Source organism: Drosophila grimshawi, unplaced genomic scaffold (genome assembly GCF_018153295.1).
Source record: "Drosophila grimshawi isolate 15287-2541.00 unplaced genomic scaffold, ASM1815329v1 contig_311, whole genome shotgun sequence".
In the NCBI taxonomy this organism is placed as follows: Eukaryota; Metazoa; Arthropoda; class Insecta; order Diptera; family Drosophilidae; genus Drosophila; species Drosophila grimshawi.
In genome coordinates, this window is record NW_025063098.1 from 7199366 (window position 1) to 7222847 (window position 23482).

The window sequence follows — 23482 nt, forward strand, 5'->3', positions numbered from 1 at the left end:
TGTTATCCAATTTTAATATAAAATATATTTGCTTATGTTTTGGTATCTAAACTTAGTTTGTACAAATTAAATAATTTGAACTAAGTACAAATCTTAAATAACTTCTTGGTTTTAACTATCCAATTTTAATATAAATTTCAGTTAAGTTTGACTTATTGATAAACTATATTTGCTGATAAATAATAACGTTAGCAGCAAACAACACCTTTCAACAATTTTTATATTTACAGGGTATTGCAGAAGTATGCTTATGATGTGGGTAAATAAATATATAGATATTGTATACATTTTATGACAGCTCTTCTTGCAATATTCTCGCCTTAAGCAGCTGAGAGAATTGCATGTCGAATATTTCTGGCAGTTTGCTGACAGCGAACGGAAATTGCATATGCGTTGCAACAGCAGCACAAAGTTGACGTCTCAGCTAGATAACGATTTCCTTTTGCCACAAAGCACACGTAGTTGAAGAAACGATGACAATCCACGACCACGACCACGCCCGCACCAACGCCCACTCTCAACTCAAGTTGAATACTATCGAGAGCTTTACTTGTGTATTACGTGACAATAAAATGTTGCGAGTCTAGTCGCCATGCACAAAAACACAGATGCAAACAGCCAATGATCGAACGCCAATAAATTAAAATATCTGTCGGAAATTTTACGGCACAGTTATGTCACTTGAAGTATTTGAATCAATGATTTTACATATTATTTAATAAATAATCTAAAAACAATTAATCAAAAGTAAACAAAAAAAAGCTTTGTAAATGAAACAACAACAAAAACAAACAAAATGAGTCAAAATGGCGATAAAAATCAAATTGAATTTGAAAACAAATAAAAATAAAAACAAACATTTTATAACCAATTCGGGGTTTGTTTTGTTGTTGAAGAACTTTAATTGTTGTTGCTGTTTTTCATTTATTTATTTTATTTTTATTATTTTTTTTTGTTGCTTTTTTTTTGTATAATTCTAAAGCAAATAAAGTTATCAACAACATTCAACAAAAAAAAAACCACAACAAAAATGTGCAAAATAACTCACAAAAAAAAGAGTAAATAAAAGAAATAAACAAAGGGAGAGTGAATGTATTTAAAAATAAAAGAAACAAAACGACAACAGCAAAACAAATGAATTTCTTGTTGAGAATGGCTCAGCTGAATGGCTGACAACCTTGACATTGAATAGATTACAAATTATCTGCTGTTGTTGTTTCTTTATTTTTACAACAATTTTGTGTATTATCGTTCAAGTGACTGGCCAACTAAGCTAAGCACAGAGAGAGAGCACAACCTTCATTATGCCCCCAAGCCACCCCACCTCTACAGCGACACACTTGACCGTAGAGACACCTCTTATCGAATTAGCGCAATAACAATTACTTCCCCAACAAGCAGCGACTATTTTTAAAAGCTCAAACTCAAGTGCTGCCTACGATAATCGCTATATGTAGATGTATGCATATACACACACACATACACACACACACAACATGCATATATATTTATGAATGTGTGTGTGTGTGTGTGTCATCTATATGAATATTAGAAAAAGTAAACAAGTCGAGTGCTTTTCTTTTTAGTCAGCAGGTTTTGTATTGCTCAGCATCTACGTATTCCATATTATATCCTATATATTATACCAAATTAAAATAACGCCACGATTCTCATAATCGATATCAGTATATAAACAATATATATACATATAGTAAGACAAGCGCTGATAAACAAACATTTAATACTATAAAAAATATATATATTCGTCCACATAATATTAAGCAACTTGTGTAGCAGTAACAATCATTAAAGGAAATATGTTAAATCTTTAAACAGGGTATAACCAAATTTCTTGTCTTCTTCTTGTTTTTTTTTTTAAATATATATATTTAAAATAATATGTATTTTATTTTTGTTTACGCCTTCCGTTTTAAGCGGCGATTATATAATGTAAACAAAAGGCGTGCTAAAAAAAAGAAATACAAAGAGGAATCGCAGACCGAATGTCTACGTGTCTCCTGCCAGCTCCACCCGTTTGACTTTCCTTGTGCCCGCTGTGTGGCGGGGGAGGGTGGTTGGGTGCACAGCAACGTTAGTCATATGCATCGCTTATCAGCGAAATGAAACGGAATTGTTATTTATTTATAAACAATTACACAATTAAGCGATCAGGGCCGAGTTCACGACATGGCTTGCTCCCATTACGTCATGAAGCAAAACAGCAGACAATTTTACAGCTTAAACAAAAACAAAGCATTACTTCTAGTATATATATTCTTATACAGCTGATATATATTCATCGACAGTCGAGTCAATTTGGCTATGTCTGTATAAAGAAACCGAGAAATTCAAATTCAGAATATGAGTACTCGAATACTACAGCCAGCTCAAGTTTATTTCAATATTTCGATAACCATCCCCGGTTCAGGAATATCGATATAAATCGATTTCCCAAAATAATGAAATACGTAATTGTAAATGTATTTATATTATTTATATTATTTATTTTTGTATTTTTTTTAATGAAATGCAGAACTCGTAAAATTAAAACTGTAGTATTTTTATACGATGAACCCATTTAAAATGGGAAAAGGTGTATAAGACAGTTGTGGAAAAGTAGTGTAGCAGGCAGATGGAAGCATCCTCTCTATAACCTATAAATATTATTATATTATTATTATATCAATAACCTACTTAACCTACTATCTCCTTCATTGTGTCTTATTTTATTTTTTGGATAAAATTTTAACATGTTGAGCTAAGATCAGCAACCCTATTTAACTGCTGGATTAAAGGTATCTCCTAGTCGAGCTCTCTCGACTAGAGCATTGTAACTTGAGTTATGAAAATTTGTTACCAGTCAAAAGAATATTATTTTTTCTTTGCTTATTCAAAGTGTTGTATATATTTTGTAAATGTTTCTGAGCGACATTTAAATTGAGCTGATCTGCATAAGCAATGGGCAAAATTGCCCTTTTTGTGGCTGGGTTAGCTAGGAGCCACGCCCACTTGCAGAGGCGTGTGAAATTGTAACACAGCTCAAAAACACGTTGACCTTTTGTTGCTTGGCCAATTGGAATTGTGCTGATTTTTGGCAATGCAGCTGGCGGCTGGTAATTGGCCAACAACTCAAAGATACATCAATAAAAATATGCGTTGAGTTTATATTGTGTTTTTAAGTGTTTATTAATAAAAGCAAACGACGACGTGCATATGGCTAATGAATTTTAATGACTGTTCAGATTATTATTTCTGTATCTTTTTTTGGGGGGGAGTATGGAACACGTGCGTTTGCTGATTGCCGAGTGCTGAGTGCTGAGTGCTGACTGTTAATTAAAAGCTGTTTGAATGGTTATTTTATTCGTCTGAATATCGCAAAGGTAAGTGGGTAGAAGCATATGCATATATATATATACAAATATATATACTCTATTTAAATGCCAAACACCCGCAACAAAAAAAAAAAAAAAAACGCGAAATTAAGCTGAGCGGGCTGTAATTTATAGACGGCAACCAAACCAACCAACCAACTTTGTCTCGTCGTCAAAGTTGAAGTTGTGCTCCCCGTGTCTCACAGAACAAAGGCTAAATTAGAATATTAAACATATAACACAACACATACTATACTACATACTACATACTACATACTGTATACAAGGCTTTTGTTTGGTTTTGGTTCCGAGCAGCTGACTTTGACCTTGCTGGAAATTCCATGTACTGTGGGTATACAACTAGATGGTGTGTGTGTGTGTGTGTGTTGTTTACAAATACCTTAGCCTAGATCAGGGCCTCATAGCTTGGCTATGACTTTTGCATCATCACACAACTAAAACACTCGAATGTGTAGCATTTTCAAATTAAAGAAATGTTGCTGCTGCTGCATCGATCTGCGTCTGGGCTGTCTGATCATTTACTTCTTTGAGTTCCTCCTTTCTGTCGGTGGCATCTGCATGGGTACATGTAAGCCTAACTATATTTATATATTTTCCATCTACTTAACCAGCCCTTTCCCACCTCTTCCCACCCACCCCGTTTGACAGGGTCCAAAGAAAATTCGTTTTGGTTAGTGCTTCGCATAGCATCTATGGGTGATATTATAGGCACAGTTTCGCTGCTAATGGGCATATATTTGGTAAGCCCAAAAATATCAGCTCTTTTTTGTATTCTTAACTTTTTTAAATTCATACAGAAATCACCTGGTTGGCTGCTGGCCTATTTGGTAACCAATGTTGTGCACAATTTCACGACGTTCATACACACGATTCTGATCCTTTTGAGCTGTTCGACTTGTACCTATGCGTTAAGCTTGCATGCCTGGTATTTGTATGTATATATATATATATATATATATATATATATATATATATACATATATATTTATATTTATTTATAGTGTTCAGCCTTTACTGTTTGGTCGTTGTTTTTTCATTTCGGCGCAAATGTATTTGGGAACGTTCAGTTGACTATGATGAAACCGATAACTATTAATAAAGAAAATTGAAATTTTTCCAGTATTTATTTATTTAAACATTTTTAGCAGTGTACTTTAAAGTCGTCTATATTTATAGCTGATATTCAAATATTCGCAGCTTTTATTTTCAGTGATTTGCTTACTGTTATTTTTGTTGCCCAAATTGCTTTATTGCTATTGTTTGAGCTGTTCTTATTGTTTGTGTACTTTTCGCATTAATTTCACACTAATTTGTAAATTTGCTTTTAATGCCAAAAACAAAGGGCAACTGCTACAAAAATGTCTGTATTTTTTTTCTTTTTCATCTTGTTTGTGTAGCAGCTTAAACACACATACATCTCGAGTTGGCTAACCTGCAGCTCAATCAAATTAAATGCAAAACTGAACCAAAAATGGGAAATGAATTGTAAGCAATAAGAACTAAAACGAGAGCTATTTTATTGCTGCTGCTTTTCTTGCTGTTGTATTGCATTGCTTCAAATCACTTCATTTCGTTGCAATTTTCAATCACGTGCTAAGTGCAGCCAGACAAAACAGGCAGAGACGACGATTTGTCTGCAACGTTAGCATGCAACATGAAGGGGCAACTGCAACAACAACAATAACAACACCAGCAACAACAACAATGTCAGCTCTCGTTGGCAATTGCTGCATAATTTCTGTGCACACAAACAAAGCTGCAAATGGATCTCGACCCCCAGACAAAATCGAGTGGCAACTATTTGCCCTATCACGTACAAATTAAAAATGTGAAATGCTTCAATTTGGTGCAAGCAACAAGATTGCAACACAACGGTAGAGGAGCCCCAGCGGCTCCAATATGCATTGTTTCTCGTACAACGGGGCGTATGAATTGAAGACCATAAATCAGTTTCCAGTTTTGAATTGTCGACTTTTACTTCCGTTGCATCGATTTTTAAGCAAATCAAGTCAGTAACAATAAAAAATTTATGCATACGAAAAATTGTTTAATTTATGCGAGCATAAAAAAATACCATACACATGCGATAAAAATGTGTTAAATTTTGTATTGAGATGTTAAAACTAGCATTTGTTTTAAATGCTACAAAGTATGCCCAAATAGCTGTCAATGAATTTTTTAGGCTTTGGACCAGAAACAAACAAGTTAGAGTGCCCGACTGAGAGCTTACCATTAGTAGTTTGTTCACTATTAAAAATTTTTTATTTGTGCAGTTGATTAATAAATAATCTCTGTATATATTGCATAACAAGTGGTACACTATATATTTACAATTGTGCCTTCTACCGAAATCGATTTATATCGATATTTTCGCATCGAGAGCAGTTTTCGATAAAATAAATACAAATGAAATAAACTGGGTTTGAGTATAGTAAACGAGAACTTTCAGTCTAAATTTAAAGTATTTAAAGACGAAGAAACGGACGGGCTAAATCGACTTTGCTATTGATGCTATTCAAGAATAAATATACCTAATGGGTACATTCATTATCTGTTGTTACATGCCGTTGGCTCAACTTGATTATACCTTTTTCCCCATTCTTTAAGGGTATATAAAGCTTAAAGCAATCACATATTTCGCTTTTTGTGGTTCAACTTTTGCATAGACAAACAAGTTTGCATACATAATATTAAGTAGGTTGTTATTTATATTAGGCATTAGTTTTTCATATATCAATTAGTTTAGATGTCAAGCAATAATCATATGCAAAGTTAAATGCCAATTATTGATCATTTGTATGCCCCGCTCCTCTGCCGTTGGCCAATCTATCAACTAAATGTTGAAAATACAAATAATAACTACACACGGCAATTGTTTATTTTATGAGATGCCAATGTATCTTCTTGGGCTTGAAATTGTCATAAGATTTAAATTTTCGATAATTTAATTGCTGCTGTTGTTGTTGTTGTTGTTGTTGCTTTTTGGCCACACCTAGCCATAAATAGCCATAAATAAAATATCAAAATAGTCGATGTACAAAATTTTCGTGCATTTGCCGCTTCTCACGTTTTTCACATCAATTTCGTATGCCTAGACACAAATTCAAATTCAAATTCAAACACAAATTCAAATTCGAATTCAATTTTCGATATGCGATGACTAGAGAGCATATTGTGGCTAAGTTTATATTTTACCTTTGCGATTGCAATTCCAATTCCATTTCCATTGCTGCTTATTGATTATGATTTGGCACCACCACTTGGACTACACCAGGCAGTCAGGCAGCTAAAACAGCCTGGCCACGCCCCTATCCTCCTCCTCTGTATGGCCTCGGGCTTGAACTTTTCAAATATTCACACACCAACACACAGTAGGCCGGACAGCCACAAAGTGGCAAAGTGCTGCCTCTGGAGGAGCAGCGATTACCTGCCAATTTGCAGTGTGTGCCGCAAGAAAATCCAAATCCAAAACCAAAACCAAACATAAAACTGATTCATTGGGTTTGTGAGGAAGCGGTTTAGATGCATTGCAAACATTCGAAATGCCAAAGTTGAACTAACCAAAACGAAAACAAAATCGAAATAGGCAATAGGCAATTGGCAATAATAAAAGAAATAATCGATCTCTAATTTACTTTTTACTTTCATTTCGCTCGCAACACAATTTAGCTGGATTTGTGTTTTGTGGGTGCAGTCTGGGAAATCACAAATTTTTAATACACTTTATCACTTATGACGTTCAGTTGACTCAAGTAAAAAATAAATAAACAAGCTACGCATATGCAAAATGTATCTGATTTATTCAAATTAAATCGAATTGGGCTTATCGGCAGTTTGCTTCAGCTGAGGGGAGCGAAGTGACAGGCACATAAATTTTATAGGAAATACCAAACGACAGTGAAAACCCCCTTGGGTGTACTAAGAAGTATACAAATATGTGTATCTTATTTACTCAATATTATAATTATAATTTGTTATCAATGAATATATTTTGAACTTAAAAACAATTAAACAAATGAAACATAAAATATTAAAATCGTATTAAGTACAATCTGACCGAAGGTATACACTCGAACAAAAGTCGCACTGAATTTTAGATAATAGAAAACTGTTCTTGGCCATCATCTATAAATATACGATGCACATAATGTTCTTCAGAAATATATTTATATTTCTCATTTTTAATGATAAAATAAGCAACAAAATATACTAGTGAGAATTCTATATATACTCATATCAGATATATATTTTAAAATGTAAGAAAAATGTTACACTGCCATTAAGAAAAGAATTACGAATTACACAACATATCGATTTTAAAATACATTTGCTGTAATTAATAATATAATAATAGGTGAACTGCCCTTGGTGTGATTTGCTAAGAGCTCATAGACCATATAATTTGGTTAGTTACTCGAGCCCCTTCACAAAATAAAATCGTTTAAATACGGCTTAATTGCTCAATGCATTTTCTAAATGACTGTACAGTTTTGCGTGTGTTCACTTTGTGGTGTCATGAAAAATAGGCGAAACCACTTTTAAGTGTTGCTCCCACAAACTGACCGCAAATCGTTGCCAGCCAGAGTAGCCAGAGCATCGAACACGAAAGTCGATGTAGACTGCAAATTGATTAATGGCATTAAATGCATTCAACAATTTCCACCCGGCAGCAGCAGCAGCAGCAGCAGCAGCAGCAGCAGCAACAAGTTTTTAAATGTGTAATGTGAAACCAAAAGTTGTTGTAGTTTTTGTCGCTGTTGTTATTGCTGCTGATATGCGCTTATTAATTGTTGTTGTTTTAGCCCAATATGGCAAGACGGCAGACCGTTTATCCCATATCTGATCGGTGCAATCTTCAGCCGATATCGAATTGCAACGGCTAAGCTAGCTAACTAATATTAGTGACCATTTCAAAATTTGTGCGCAATTAATTGCGCACATTGTGGGCCACAAACAACAGCAGCAGCAGCAGCAGCAGCCACAATAAACTACAAACAACAAACAACAAAATCTGTGATTTACGTAGTTTGAAGCCATGAATAAATGTAGATAAATGTGGGCAAAGAAATGTTGGCATTTCTTACAGTTACACCGCATTGATATATGCAGTTGGCCATGTTCACATTCAAGTCGTGTCTTGTTCAAGTACAAATCAAGCAAATTAATTTATATTAGAAACTTAAACTAATAATAAAAAAAAGCACACGAGCTAATTAAATGCGGTGTCCAACATGTCAACAGGCGTATAACAATAATAATAGTGGGGGGCACCGACAACAAACAAACAACAAATTCTGCACAATGGGGCAACAGCATAAATCATAGCTAAAAAGCCATGTCAAATGCCAATCAGTTCCAGCCTCAATCTGAGCAACAGCCTCAGCACCAGCTCTGGCATTGCGACAGCACGCACAGACCAAGATTCCAGCTCCAGCTTCAGTTCCAGCAGTGGGCCAGGCCCAAAACGAAGTGAACTTTAAGCCCAGTAGCAGGCGGCGTGTGCCAGTTCAGGCAACATGCAACAGGCAACAGGCAATTGCCAATTGGCAACTGGCATTCGAAACGTGAATGTCATTTGAGTCAATTGTAAGTTGATGAGCGCTAGCTAAAGCAATTGTATTTTAGAGCACATTTAAACTAGTTCTGGGTGCGGTTAGACACACGAATTCAAACTTTAACTTCTAGTTAACAAATGACAAAAACAGCTCCAGTTACAGTTTCTTTAACGTTGCTGGCTGAGAGTGCAAAAAACTCATAAATTAGACGGATTGTGGAGCACAATCACACACACACACACACACACGCAGCTGCTGTCAGACTGGGCTGCACGTTGTGCGGTCAAATAAATAGAAAATTAGCTAGACAAAAAAAAAAAGCAAGAAAAAAACGTACAAATAATGCCACAATATGTTGCTGTTGTTGCCGCTGTTGCTGCTGCAACATAAAGAAACAAAAGCAACGCACATTTGTTGCCATAAAGAGGCAGCCACAAAGCAACGGCAACATCTCTCATTGCCGTTAATTAATTGCAAGCGGCCAGGCGGGGCCCACTCAGCCATGTTTATAGTTAATACAAAAACCAAATTCATTTGGATTTGCTCGACTTTATTCTCTCGTAAGTTGCGCTACAAATTTCTGCCCCAGCTGCCATCTGCCATCCCCACAGACACTGCTGCTGCTTAGCTGTAAAATATGGCACTTAAACTTTAGCTCCTTGGCGCAAAGAACACATGCAAACATGGCTCATTTTCGTGGAATATATATTTAATTAAATGCAGCGTGTTGTGGCAGCAAACTTCAGAAATCATCAAAGAAAGTAAAAATAATAATGTTTTTACTATTCCATATTTTTTCAATGAAAAGGGAAAAATTTCTCAAACTAAAAGGGATGTATTTGTATATCCTGAACCCATTAAAAATGGGAAAAAGGAAGTTGTACAAGAGAAAGCAACAGGCGAAAGAAAGATCCCATTAGGTATATGTATTCTAGATCAGTATGAACAGCCGAGTCGAGAGACTTCAAGTTCAAAAAGTTGATTTCCTCTGTTCAGGGCATTTTCTAGTGCTTTCTAACTTGTGCAAACACAATACTATTTGAAATATCTATAAATATAGCTCAAAATAATTCTTTATTTTTTAGCTATTCCCATTCTTCAATGGTTTATATTTAATCTTGTATAGCAGTTAACTGTTAATAATATGTACACACATCATTTAGTAGCTGGTTAATGAACCCTATAATCACATTTACAGCTCAAATACAGGCATATAAATTCAAGAGAGATTAGCAAATTACTAGTTGGGTATTTTAGTGCTCGCAGACGATAAACTGATGTATGTATAATAATCCAAAACTCATATTACGCATATTTTTTGTGTTATGAGTCAGAAAATTTGTGCCTTGAAAATTTTAACGCTCGCGTGTTAATCGCAAACAAATTAAAAATGCCGCAAAAACCCGCACACACATTCGGACACAGCCACACACACACACACACACACACTCACATGTTGAAAACTTGTTAATGAAAATGCCACAAAATTCCCATAATGCATTCTATGCAGCGAGCCATAGTCTGCCGCTGTCTGTGGACAGCTTCACGCTGTGCAGCCCCAATAGCGAGACGAAAGAGGAGGTGTGTTGGGGCATGGGAGGGTTATAGAAGAAACTGGCGCGCCAAACTGTGAAAAGTCTCATTACTTTGGACAAATATGCAATTTGATGTTAGTAGTGTTAAAGTGTTATATGTATGCAGAGTCTTATACTGACTGAGCCGACGACGACTGCCAAATGTGAAAAGTTGCAACGTTTTTTGCATTTGGGAGCAGAGACCGCACCAAAATGTTGGCGTTGTTGGCAGCGTGTGGCATGTGTGGCGTTGTGTTCGCGTGTTGCGGTAGCAAGTTCGGGCAAACAAAACAGACAGAAAGACAGAAGGACACGACAGCGTCATAGATAGACACAACGCACACATATGCTAACCAGACCGACCAACCGACGGACCGACGGACCGACGGACCCACCGACCACGCAGCATCTGTGGCGACTCGATCCCTTATGCATTTCTCATGCCACACGCACAGCTCCAATATTTTTTGCAATTAAATTTGACTTGCATTTTGTATATATATATATATATATATATGTATAAATTATTTTTTATTTTTTTCTTCAACATATGTAGACAATTTATCAGTGTGCCTGGGGGGTTAGTAATATTATTTCATTATTATTTTTTTTGTTTCGTTTTTTGTGTATTTATTTTATTGATAGAAAGAAACGACTGTGATGCAAAGATTTGCGTAAATATTTGCGACTGGTTGCAAAGAGCTTAACGACTTTTGGCTGTTGTTTGTATGACCGTGTGAGTGTGTGTGTGTATGTGTTTGCTTGTTAGTTTGTTTGCTGCCAAAATATACACACATAAACACACACGGCAATATCGATGGCCAGACACCGCTCGTTTACACGTGCTACAAACGAGAAAAGACCAGACGAGACATCTAATCGTTTGATTTTGATTTAATTAATGAGGTAAGCTTAATAAGCAGGCACACACTAAGCACTATACACGTATAGCTAATGCGAACCAAATTGTAGAATTCAGACACATTTAATTGGGGTTTTCTTTTAGTCGAGCACATTTCGCGGAACTGCCAGCAGCAAATATTTAAGCAGCACAAGCAAATTAGAAAAGCCAAAACACTCAAAGCACTAAACTCTCATGCGTAAAACTAGTGGCAGTCATATTCAAGAGTTTTGGGCTCGTTTTAAGATCGTTTAAGTAAATAGCAGCATCGCAGCAAAAACCATGGGAACATAAGCTCAATATGGCAATAGCAGAGTTTAAGATGCGCAATTGTATCTTTGTTGCTTTGTTTGCCTGTTCGGTTATAACAAATTGAGCTGTCAGCGGCACTCTTTGCGTTTGAGCCAAACAACAACAGCAACACAGATTTGAATACTCAACAGCCGCTGGGCGTTGGCCAATAGCGCCAAAAAGAAGTAGGTACACAATATATATATTTACACATATATATATATGTGTATGTATGCATGTATATTCAGATGATAATTAGGCAACAAGCAGAGAAGCTGACGGTTAAGCTTTGGCCATTAATTCCAATTGGCAATATTTTTGAAGCAATTTATTTTTGATGCTAAACAAAAGCAATCATCGCAAGTATCTGTAAATTATGGCAGTATCTGTAGACTAAGATGTATCTGACTGGTGTATGTGCGTATCTTCAACTGTGTAGATAGGTATATATTTACCTTTATTATATAAATATTCTATATGCATTTGTATCAGTAAATTCATTTGTATATGCAACCATCTGAATGCCTCAATTCTCGCATTTAGCCGCACCAAAACTGACACATGACATGACAGGCCCAAAAGCACAACAACTAACAACCCGAGGGGCAAGGGGTTGAGCGTGCCACTTCGGCAAAACTGTCTGTGATCTGTCTATGAATGCACAAACGCGTGATTTATATATTCAATTAAAGTTCGCCGCCAACAACAACTACAAATCGACAAACATTTCTCATACGCGCCTCAACACAATATCTATCAACAGAATAAACGAACTAGAAATAAGTAGATGTGTGCATAGATCACAGCTGAAACTGAACATTTTAATTGCCACAATTGCATAGAATGAAACGAGTGCGTTTATACCCAGCATGAACAGGGTCACAAGTTATTAACATCAAATATATGTATCTTACGATATTTTAATAATACAAAGGTATCTCTTGGAAATAGATAAATATTTGAGATTGTGATAGTTACATATAAGAGATAGATATCTATAAGAATTATATATGTACTTGAGATTGAAGTATATATCGATTAGAGTTCTGCAAAGAATTTGATATAAAAAGCTTTAAGATTGCTTGTCTATTTGCAGGGTATATTGTTGTTTTGACAGCCAACAAGTATTTTATTATATTATTGTTAGCTATTGCCACGGTAGTTATAGTGTTTGTTGTTGTTGTTGTTGCTGCCGTCTAGGCTTAGATTTTTAATTAATTCAAGGCTTTTGCGGCATGCCCGAAGCCCCAGCCGGAGCTAAAGTCGCAGCTCGAAGCTCGAAGCTCTCGAAAAGTGTTTGCCTTGCCCAATAATTGTGTAATTTTTGTGTTATTATTATTATTGTTTAGCTGGCGCTGTCTCTGTGGTCAGAGCTGCAAATTGGACAATAAAACAAAAGTCAAACAGCAGCACGAGCATCCCCCCTTCCCCTAACCTCATCACAAGCCAAGTTTGCTGACGCACAAACCAAAAAAAAAAAAAAAAAAAGTACATTGTCAATGCTTAATGGGCGTTGGCGTGAAAATTCTTTAGAAAAATTACGGGAAATTAGTGAGCGCTGACCGAGCACAGCAAATGGCGCACAGTTGAGCGACCTTTGCGTGGGATGAGCAGGGTATGCATTTTTTTTTTTTTTTTTTTATAAATTAGCTATAAAAAAAATGCATTTCACAAGTCCAACAGCACAGATTGCAAGTCAAACTCATTAATAAAAGTCATGAAAATAAACCCAAGCCAAAAATTAGACAAGTCATTCAACAGGCAATTTAAATGATAGCCGCCTTTTTTGACCAGCATAATTAGACCAAGACCGAAAGCGAAACAAACAAAAATATATGTATGTATATTTATATATATATATACACATGTTGGCCCACGCAAGATGACGTGGCCAGTTGTAGTTGTCGCCGCCGCATTGTTGCACCCTCAGCAAAAACGAAAAAAAAAGACAACATCAACAAATGTCAAGCGCCACTATTAACAACTTGGTGAAGCAGAGCGCAGCGACCACGGCCAAGACCGAGCTGGCCAAAACGTGGGGTACAGTAGTCGCTCAGTAATAACAACTTGCTGAAACTGGTTAAAGCACTTAAGATATGAATATTTTGAATATTTAATATATATTTGACTATAATTTTGATACATTTTAATTATATACTCGAAGCATATTTTGATTTATCAAAATTCAAATTATTTACATATTAAATATGTTGTATAGCATAAATAATAAAATCACATTAAAATGCAAATTGCCCTGGAAACTAGAACAAATGTCTTGTTTCTTAGAAATAATTTCTAAACATACGAGAAAAAATGCATAAAACTTGAAGTGCTTCATTCCCCCTTTTCAAAAACACATCTCTTATTAATAACAAATATTTCTAGAAAGAATAAATGCAAATCTTAAAACACGAATATTATTTTAATATTATAAATAACAATAACAATAGTGTAAAAAATCGATGTACATATTTAAAAATTACACACTGGGAATGAGACCTAATTTTCTAAATTTAAGAAAAATATTCCCTGCAATTATTGAAAAAGAAAACTCTGTTTTTCTGAGTATACACATATTAAATGAAAATAATTTGTTTTTTATTTGTCGAGCGATTACTGTACTGCTTACATGGACAGATTGCTTGAAGTTTCGGGCCACCCGCAGACGCGTTGGTTAAGTGAAAAACATGCAAATGAGACAACCAACGGCAGCGATAACAACAACAACAACAAAAACAAAAATTAAATTAAATTCATATGAAAATGTGGCAAGTGCTTGGCTTTGAGCCTGAACCTGGCCCAGGGCCTGAGTCTAAGCCTCAGCCCTAGCAACATATTAAGTGATATTTGTATGCTAGCTTGCTGCTTTTTTTAAGCATGATTTCTTATTAAGATAACGGAGGAAAAATGTCGCAGGTAAGCACCAGCAGCAAAACAACAGCTAACCCTGTGGCACAGTTGCAGGTGATTGTTGTTAAAATTATGACAGCAAAGGGCATTTTTCATGTGCTAACAACAACAATCGGAGAAACAGTGGCAGATAGCCGAACAATTAATTCGAGAACCCTCATAGACAAGACAATAAAAGCAACAAAAAGGAGATAACTACAGAAATATTCTGCTTGTTCTACTGGTTTGCGCTTATGAATAATACAACTTTTATAAATCTGCCAAATAAAAAATAAAATTGAGTGAAAACAGCTGCCCCCATTTCGATCTACAAACATTACGAGTATACTACATACATTTATTGAATCCGTATCGGAATTGTCGTCATCATGACATAAGCTGCCAGCCAGCCAGTCAGCCAGCTAGGGCAGGCAGGCAGGCAGGCAGGCAACTGTTGTTCGACTACAAGCGCATTTAATTAAGATTTTTGTGCTTTTACAAAATATATATATCTCTATATATATATATACAATATATGTGTGTTTATAATGTGGAAATTCTCTATGAGCGATAAGGCGAATACGCTGCTCAAGTACACTAAGATAAAATGCTAGTAGAGTCGCTCGTTTAACAAAGGCGCGTTCGCAGAAATAAATAAAAAAAAAAAAAGAACAGAAAAAGAAAAAAATCGTTAAGCGAGTGCTCAAATACGATAACAAAATAAAGGCATGTGGCAACAAGAAAGCTAAATAAAAAAAATATTAAAAAAATAGAATGCACGATCGAGTGTCAATAACATGAGTAATTATAGACTAAGCGCTTGCTGGGCTGTTCAAATTATGTAAATAATAAAATATCTATATTTGTATATAAATATATATATATATATAAATTGAAAAGAAAGCAATGCACAAACCGCACAAAATTCCCCGCATAAACTTGGAGAGCCTATTTGAGTAGAAGCAGAAGCTCAAATTGAACAATTATTTCAAGTTATTTATTGTTATGCGAAATGTGTAAAACCTTGGTATGGGAAAACGCATATGAATTCATATAATAAATACATTATTAAGCCAATAAATAAAATGTACATTAGGCGACATGTATGCCTTAAATTAGTAACGCAATTAATTTCAAATCAACACACAATTTTCATATTTATTATAAGGCTGTAAACTAGGTGCAGCAGCTACCTCAACAGTAAACTCGTTGATCATGAACTACGATTGGATTGGATTGGATAGGATAGGGTAGGGTAGGGTTGGGGAGGGAGGTGAGGAGAACAATCGTGAACAATCGAGCAATTAATTTCTATATATATTGACATTCTATTAATTACAGTTATGTGGCTAAAAAAAAAAAGGAATGTAAAATGCGAAATTGAGCAAATGAAAGAACCAATTTCAATTTGTGTTAAATGACTTTCGGATGAATCATTCGCATAAAATTGCAATTGGTTAAGCTAGCAACTTGTGGTTGTTGTTGTTGTTGCAAGTCTTTACTGTTAGCGCGTTGACAAGCTGACTGAAAAGTGCATTGAATTTGAAGCTAAATGCAAGCCATAAACAACAATAAATATATATGATGTCAGCCATTCAAGTGTGTGGGCGTAACAGGAGGGGTTTGTGTGTGTTTTGTGGGGTGTGCGGGTGTGTGTTGTGTTAAGGGGGAGGCTTCGTTGCGCATTGTGTAGGCGACAAGTTCAAATTCATTTCGTTTCATTTCATTTAGAGCCGACAAGCGCCCTCCTCCTCAACACAAAAGCAATTCGCAATTCGCTTCTTCTTTCTATTTTTTTGCGCTAAGTAATTTACAATAATTGTTAACGATGACGTTGTTGTTGTTGTTGTTGTTGTTATTATTGTTGTTATTACAGCTGGCAATTTAGATGCAAAAAAATTTTGTAAGAAATTTACATAGTTTTAAATTTGAATTTAATTACACAAATTGGACGCAACACAAAAGCAAAGGCAGGCAACAGCAGCAGCAACAAAATCAACATGAAATTGGCTTAAAATGAAGCAAAAGCAGACACGCCCACTTGCCCACTTGTTGCCCTGTTGTTGTTCACTTGCTCAGTGCTCAGTGGTTCAGTGCGCTTTCTATAAAACATTACAAGCCACTTTTTTGCAGCAGCAATATATGAAAAAAAAAAAAGAAAAAGAGGTTCAACAAACGCAAATTGTGCAAAAAGCAACAATAGCATAAGCAAAAGCAACAGCAACAACAACAATAGCAACTGCAACAACAACAACAACTTCAAGTGTTTAAGTAACTTGTAACAGTAGCGTTAAATAAATGTATTTGCCATTGTAGAAGAGCTCAAAAAATTTGTTAGACAGCCGCTGGCAACATGCGACGACACCGGCGTGCAACATGTTGCCGACGTTGATCACGACAGCAGCGCAACCCCACTCTTCTTCTTGTCTGCTAATGAAGATGATGTTGCAAAAGCATTTTGTGGCTGCCACACTCTGTGACGGTCGTTGTCGCTGATGCCAGTTGCCAGTTGCCTGCTGTGGGCGTGGCAATGCAGCTGAAACTGAAAGCAAAGCAGCAACAACAACGCGTTGCGCTTTCCTTTTCAACGCCACTCGCCACGAGTTGAGCAATTTTGTTGCTGCTGCGACTGCTGCTGCTGCTGTTGCTGCTGATGTGCCAGGTGCTTTGAAGATTAATTAAAAAAAATAAAAGGAAAAAAAAACTATACACTTGGCAATTGCAGGCATTGCAGGGTGTGAAATTTTGTTCTCACGCTACCCCGCCATATATCTGGATATACACCGATAATTAGTAAAATCAAGCACGTCGAGAAGCGAAGCACGCGCAAACAATTTTAAATGCGCTTTATTGTTATGATTATTGGAGACTTAAGTTTTGTTTTGTGTTTGTTTTACCTTTTTAATGTATACTGAACCCCCCCATTTTAAATGGATAAAAAACAGGGTATGTTGAAGTTGCGCAGTGAACAGTAACAGGCTGGCAGGAAGCATCCCGGACCCCATATGGATTTTTATAGTCGAGTTTGAGATTTTCGATAACAATAAACATTTTCGATAGTAATAAAATTTTGAAGATTTATCTTTCTAATCGATAATATAACTTTATCATAATGTTGATTATCAGTAAACCTTTCATAAAATTGAGTTTAGAAATACAGAAAAGAATATTTGCATATCTACATTCATACATAGTAGTTTTCAGTGTATTGGTTTCAATATTCGAGAGCTATATATCCATGAGCCATATAGCTAGATAACGACTGAGCTACAGGGTATCTGCAAGTCGAGCTCTCTCGACTGCAGCATTCTTGTTTTGTGTTTTTTTTTTAGTTATTTTTTTTGACTGCGTTGACGTTTCACCCAATTGGCGCAAGAAACGTGCCAAGATCGGCAACGAAAATTAATATGCAATTAATCGGGCACAACAAGGAACATGCCATCAATACCAAGCACAGTCAAGCAACAATAACAACAACAACAGCAACAATTGTTGTACGTGCACATGTCGTAGCAGAAGGTAAACTGTGTTGGGCGGCGATAAGCGATCAAAAGCGACAGCAACAACTGCGAAGCGACAGCTAAAAAGTCACCTACTGAAGCACAACAACAATCCAAGCAACAACAGCAACAACAATAAGACAATTTTAAGTAAACCAAACAAAAAATAAAATATAAATAAACGATAGCCACAAAAAAGGCCGCGGGGAAGAAGGAGACTTCGACTTCGACGTCGGCGTCAACGTTGCCGCACCCAGAAATGTGTCAAAGATCAACTGACAAAAATCGCCGGCAATAAACAAAACAAAAAGCGAAGAAAAAAAATATATTAGTACAAAAATAACAATAAAAATACGTTGCTCGAGTAGGAAACTAAACAAAATGCAATTGAAAACGAAACTGAAATCACAAAAAAAAAAAAAATAAAATAAATAAACAAGCCAAAAAAAGTTGCGCCGTGAGAATAATAATTAAAAAGAAAAAAAATCTGCTCTTTTTTCTTTGCCAAATCATGTGAAATTGTGCGCTTGGCTGGCCAGTGGGTGGCCAGTAAAGGTTAAACAACAGTGGGCGTGCCCCAGGCCCAGGCCCAAGCCTAAGGTATATAAAACAAATTATCAAATTATACGAAATAAATAAACATCATTCACTCCGACTGCAGGTGCGCCGATCTAATCTTGCCCAACTTATTGCAAAACCTGTGCAGATTAAACCCAAAGCTGTTGAAGCTGAGACTGCAATCAAAACGTAACTAATTAGAGTCCAAAAAAGACTGGCTGCAAATGTCAAAAAAAAAAAACAGATAGGATTTATTTAGATAAAGTGTTTTGATGCTTTGTGCAAAAAAAGAGCTTTTGTGACATTTCGAAACACTTCGTACAAAAAATAGGCTTGATTTAATCTTAATAGCAAATTTGATTAAACTTATCAATGTTTATGGCCTGAAAAATGTGAGAAGTTTTGCCAAAGTATATAAAGTAAACGAATGTTTGATCAGCATCAATAGCCGAGTTGATTTAGCTATGACTGTCTGTATCAATAAGCAGATCTTGCAGATTGTTTCAACTATAAACTTGACATTTTGAATATAAGTTATTGTATCCATATCGATAAATGCCCCCATTTCGTGAATATCGACAAAAATCGATATCTGATCAACTGTAAAGATCGAACAACAATAACGATTTTCTTTTAATCCATTTTCATACTGTCAGCAAACCAATTATAATGTATTAAATAGGGTTTCTTCAAGGTATCTCTTTGTGTAGAAGTCTCGCCTAGAGCAAAAAAATTGTTCTAATCTTTTTTTAGACAAATTGAAATCTGTTCTAAAATAATCATATAATTTATTGCTTTTATGGCACAACTTGCTTGAGTAGAACTCAACATTTAATACAAAGCTCCGCTCACACACAACTGCTTGGCAATTTGAAGATCACATGTTAAATGTCAGCAATTTCATCTAATGTCATTGAGCAATAATCATTTCAGTTGTGCACTTAAAGTTGCGCTGTCAACTTTTACCAAGCGAGCTGGGTGAGATATGCATTTCAAATACCATTTTCATTTGCAAATGTCAATTGGCGCGGGTCGATAAATTTCTTAACAAAGTACCACCATTGATACTTGTACATATTATATATGTATTTATGGATGTATGCACAAAAGAGACTACGCATAATGTCATTGATAGATTGTCCATTAAGCGAATAAGTACGATAACGATGACAGCAGCAACAGCAACGAGTGTAAGTAATGAAAGGCTGTCTTTCTTTGCGGGTAAAGTGAGCCAAAGTTGAGACTTGATAAGACACGACTCTGTTTGCTATATATACTATTTGTCCAAGTGTGATCCCCCCCACCCCACCCATCACCACCACCAACTGCCCCCAAGTGCTACAACAAACACAATGCAGCTGGCCTGATAAAATTCAAAAGGCATTCTCGATCCCAAGTCGGAGCTTATCAAGAGCCTTGAGCCTGAAATTTTGCAGTCAGTCGATTGTGGCACACACACACACAAAAATTCAAAATAAAAAATACAAAAATAAGTATACATTATACAGCTATGACAGCTGATCTTCTCAAGTGACCCACTTGGCGCGTGTTTGCGTATCAGCAACAACAACAACAACAGCAAATGCAACAACAACACTTTCATTTTCACAGCCCTGAAACAACAATGCATGTGTCTTGTCTCGAGTCGCGCTGTTTAAATTTGTGTTTCGTAAATATTTGCGCGACGTCTTTTTTTTTAATTTTTGTTTTTTGTTTTTTCTGCTCGTTGGTTCATTTTTTAGAAAGTGCGTGCACAATTGGAATTTTTTTTTTTTTTAGTTAAACAGCCGCCCAGTCAATAAATAACAGCTTCATGTCAATAAATTACGCAAAAGCTGCAACTAAAAACGCTGCTGCCAGCCTCAGCAGCAACAACTACTAAGGCAATAGCAAATGCAACTGCAACGGCAACGGCAACGGCAAAGGCAACGGCGACGTCAGCAGCAAACACAGGCGAATGAACGACGCGCCGACAATGCACTTTGCCAAGGACAGATTCATTGAATAGTGCGACTAGATTGAGCACGAGTATGGGTAGAAACGGTGTGTGTTTGTCTGTGTGTGGTGTGTATGTGCATAGGCATCAGTAAAGTGTACGAGGGATGCTCCATAAATGTGTTGCTAGTGATTGAAACAAAAAATATGTACAAGCCATCTGAACTACTTAACCCTTTAAAGACAGCACACAAATTTTATTTAAATTTAAACATTTTATTATCGATCTCGAATACCATTTCAGACACCCAAAATTATTTCAGTTGCGAAAGGATTAACTATTCATCATTTATTTATTATATGAAAACCCTTAACGCTATAAGAATGTTTATCAAACTTTTATTATTAAAACAGAAACTTCTAAGAAAATGTAATAATACTATTCAGTAAATTTACTTTTCTTAAACAGCAATTCTCGTTTAAAAATTAAAAATTAATTAAGCAGATACTGAAAGTTGTCTTTTTGAAATATTAAATATATATTCAAATGATAGCAGTCAGACTTCATTCCAATGATAGATGTAAAATCCACATTACAGAAACTAAAATTGTACCATTAATCTAAACATAATCAAAAATATAACACAATAACATTCTTTTTAAATTGAATTGGTTTCCAAGAACTGAGCTTTTCAATATTTTAATATTACAAGCAAAACCCACACAAAAAACAAATGAATAGAATTGAAAACAATAAGAGAGTTAAAGAAACCAAAACCATAATGAAAATTATCAGTACCCTCAGATTGTACAACATTATCTTACACCCGTTCTGCCTGAAAAAAAACGTTAAACAATTAAACGAGCATCCATCAAAAACACAACTCGATACGATTAATAAAACAGCCCCTCTCCAATCTAGTCGCTTGTTTATCGGAGCCGCATGCATTGCAGTGGAAAGACAAACAAAAAAAAAATAATAATCAAAGCTAACGTCTGTTTAAAAATAAAATATAAATACAATAAAAATAAAAATAAAAAAGTTACTACACGGCGTATGCGCAATATTGACAGTGAAATCGTAGACTCATTGGGGGTTTATGTCTACAACAAATATGTGTAATGAAATACAGATACTTATACATTTGTTTGCCAGTCTATGTGGTTTAATGGCCGCTGAAACAAAGCGCAAGGTTACAACAACTACAACAACTACAACAGCTACAACAACAACAATTACAAAGCGAGGGGGGCTTAAGAACTCTAGGAAATGCCAACACACAGACAGACCAACAGGCATACAGAGAGAGAAAGACAGACAGACAAGAAACTGCCTGGCTGTCAGGGGCAAAAGCTCCACTTTGCGTTCGTGTCTGCATTTGGTTTTTTAATTTTTAAATATTTACTTTATGGCATGATGGGCTGGGTTGGGTTGTGCCAGGAGAGCGCACGGGAAGGCATGAGGGTGAAGGGGGGCGCTGCCATATTTCAATGCTTTGTTTTCATTCATACGGCCCATGAAATGCCAAGCACGTACTCTGTACGAGTGTGTGTGTCTCTCTATGTGTGTGTGTCTCTCTATGTGTGTGTGTCTCTCTGTGTGTGTCTCTCTGTGTGTGTATGTGTGTGCACACTTCAAGGCTTCGCTTTTTCCAACCAGCCATCATCATACACCATACAACACCACACTACAGTTCTGAGACGCGTCAATTTTTTTCAGCTTTGGTTTATCTGGCTGGGCAGTGTATGTATTCTTTCTTCTTTTTTTTTGTAGTTTTTGTTTGATTTTTATTTTTTGCCAACTAAATTGAATTGACAGTTGAATGGGCAGCAGTTTTTTTTTCTTTTTTTTTGGCTATGATTATTATTATTATTTGTATTTTTAAAATGCAAATTGAAATTTGATTTAATGCTTTTTGTTTTTTTTTTGTTGTATTTTTTGCAGCTTTTGGTATCAATATGCAAATATTTATGCACGCCTGCTAAATTGAAAGTTTCGGATGGTTAATTAAAAATCATAAATTGTCGCGAATATTTCATAAACTTTGTTTGGCCAGCCAGCCAACAATGTGGCAAGCGCCTAACTGTTTGACAGACAGCAAAGCAATGCAAAGCAAAGCAGCGCAGCGCAGCGACGTCGCCGCATGTAAAGTGCATTTACCTTAAAGTGCAACAAACGTGCGGCGTGTAACTAAATGGGCGGCATCGATGTGTATTTTTGTGTGTGTGTGTGACAGTGTGTGACTGTCATGCGTGGCACGTTTTTTTGTGCAATTGTATTTGTTGCCCCATTGCCGACAGACACAACGCACAATTTAAGCGACTTGTTTCGTTTGACCAAGTTGAGACCAAGCTGAGCCCCCAAAACACAGGCCTATGACTAATATAATAAATTTCAACTCAAATTGCAAAAAAAAATGAATAAAAATAATATAAAAAAAAAACAACAAAAATTTATTGAAAATAAATGTAAATACAAAAACTAGTTATGTGTACATATTAATTTAATATAACGTGACCCGATTGCAATTTAGATACTGTTTGAAGTATAATAAAAAATATGCAACCGAGTGCAGAGTGTAATTCAAATAGATAGGATAAGTGTATATTACTACAAATTGGTAACAAATTGTTATAAAATCTGATACTCAGATAAGTAATCAAAATTCGCATAGGATGCTAATGAAACTTGGTAGCATACTTAGGGTATGCTTAAGGCCCTACTTAGAGTATGCCTAAGAAACTTGGTTCGCATTGGGAACCCAATCTATACTGACTTTTAGTATTTTATTTGCATTTTTTACAACTTTACACAAAATATGTAAGCAAAATAAGAATTATCTTAATGAAAGAAGTTCAAATGAAAACAATTGAAACCTTGGCACGT

General features: G+C 35.7%; 1 protein-coding gene across 1 annotated transcript in view; it reads right to left on the reverse strand.

Moving 5' to 3' along the window:
• LOC6564226 (headcase protein) overlaps window positions 1–23482 on the reverse strand; it is a 96413-nt gene that overhangs the window by 54972 nt on the left and 17959 nt on the right. The window lies entirely within an intron of this gene.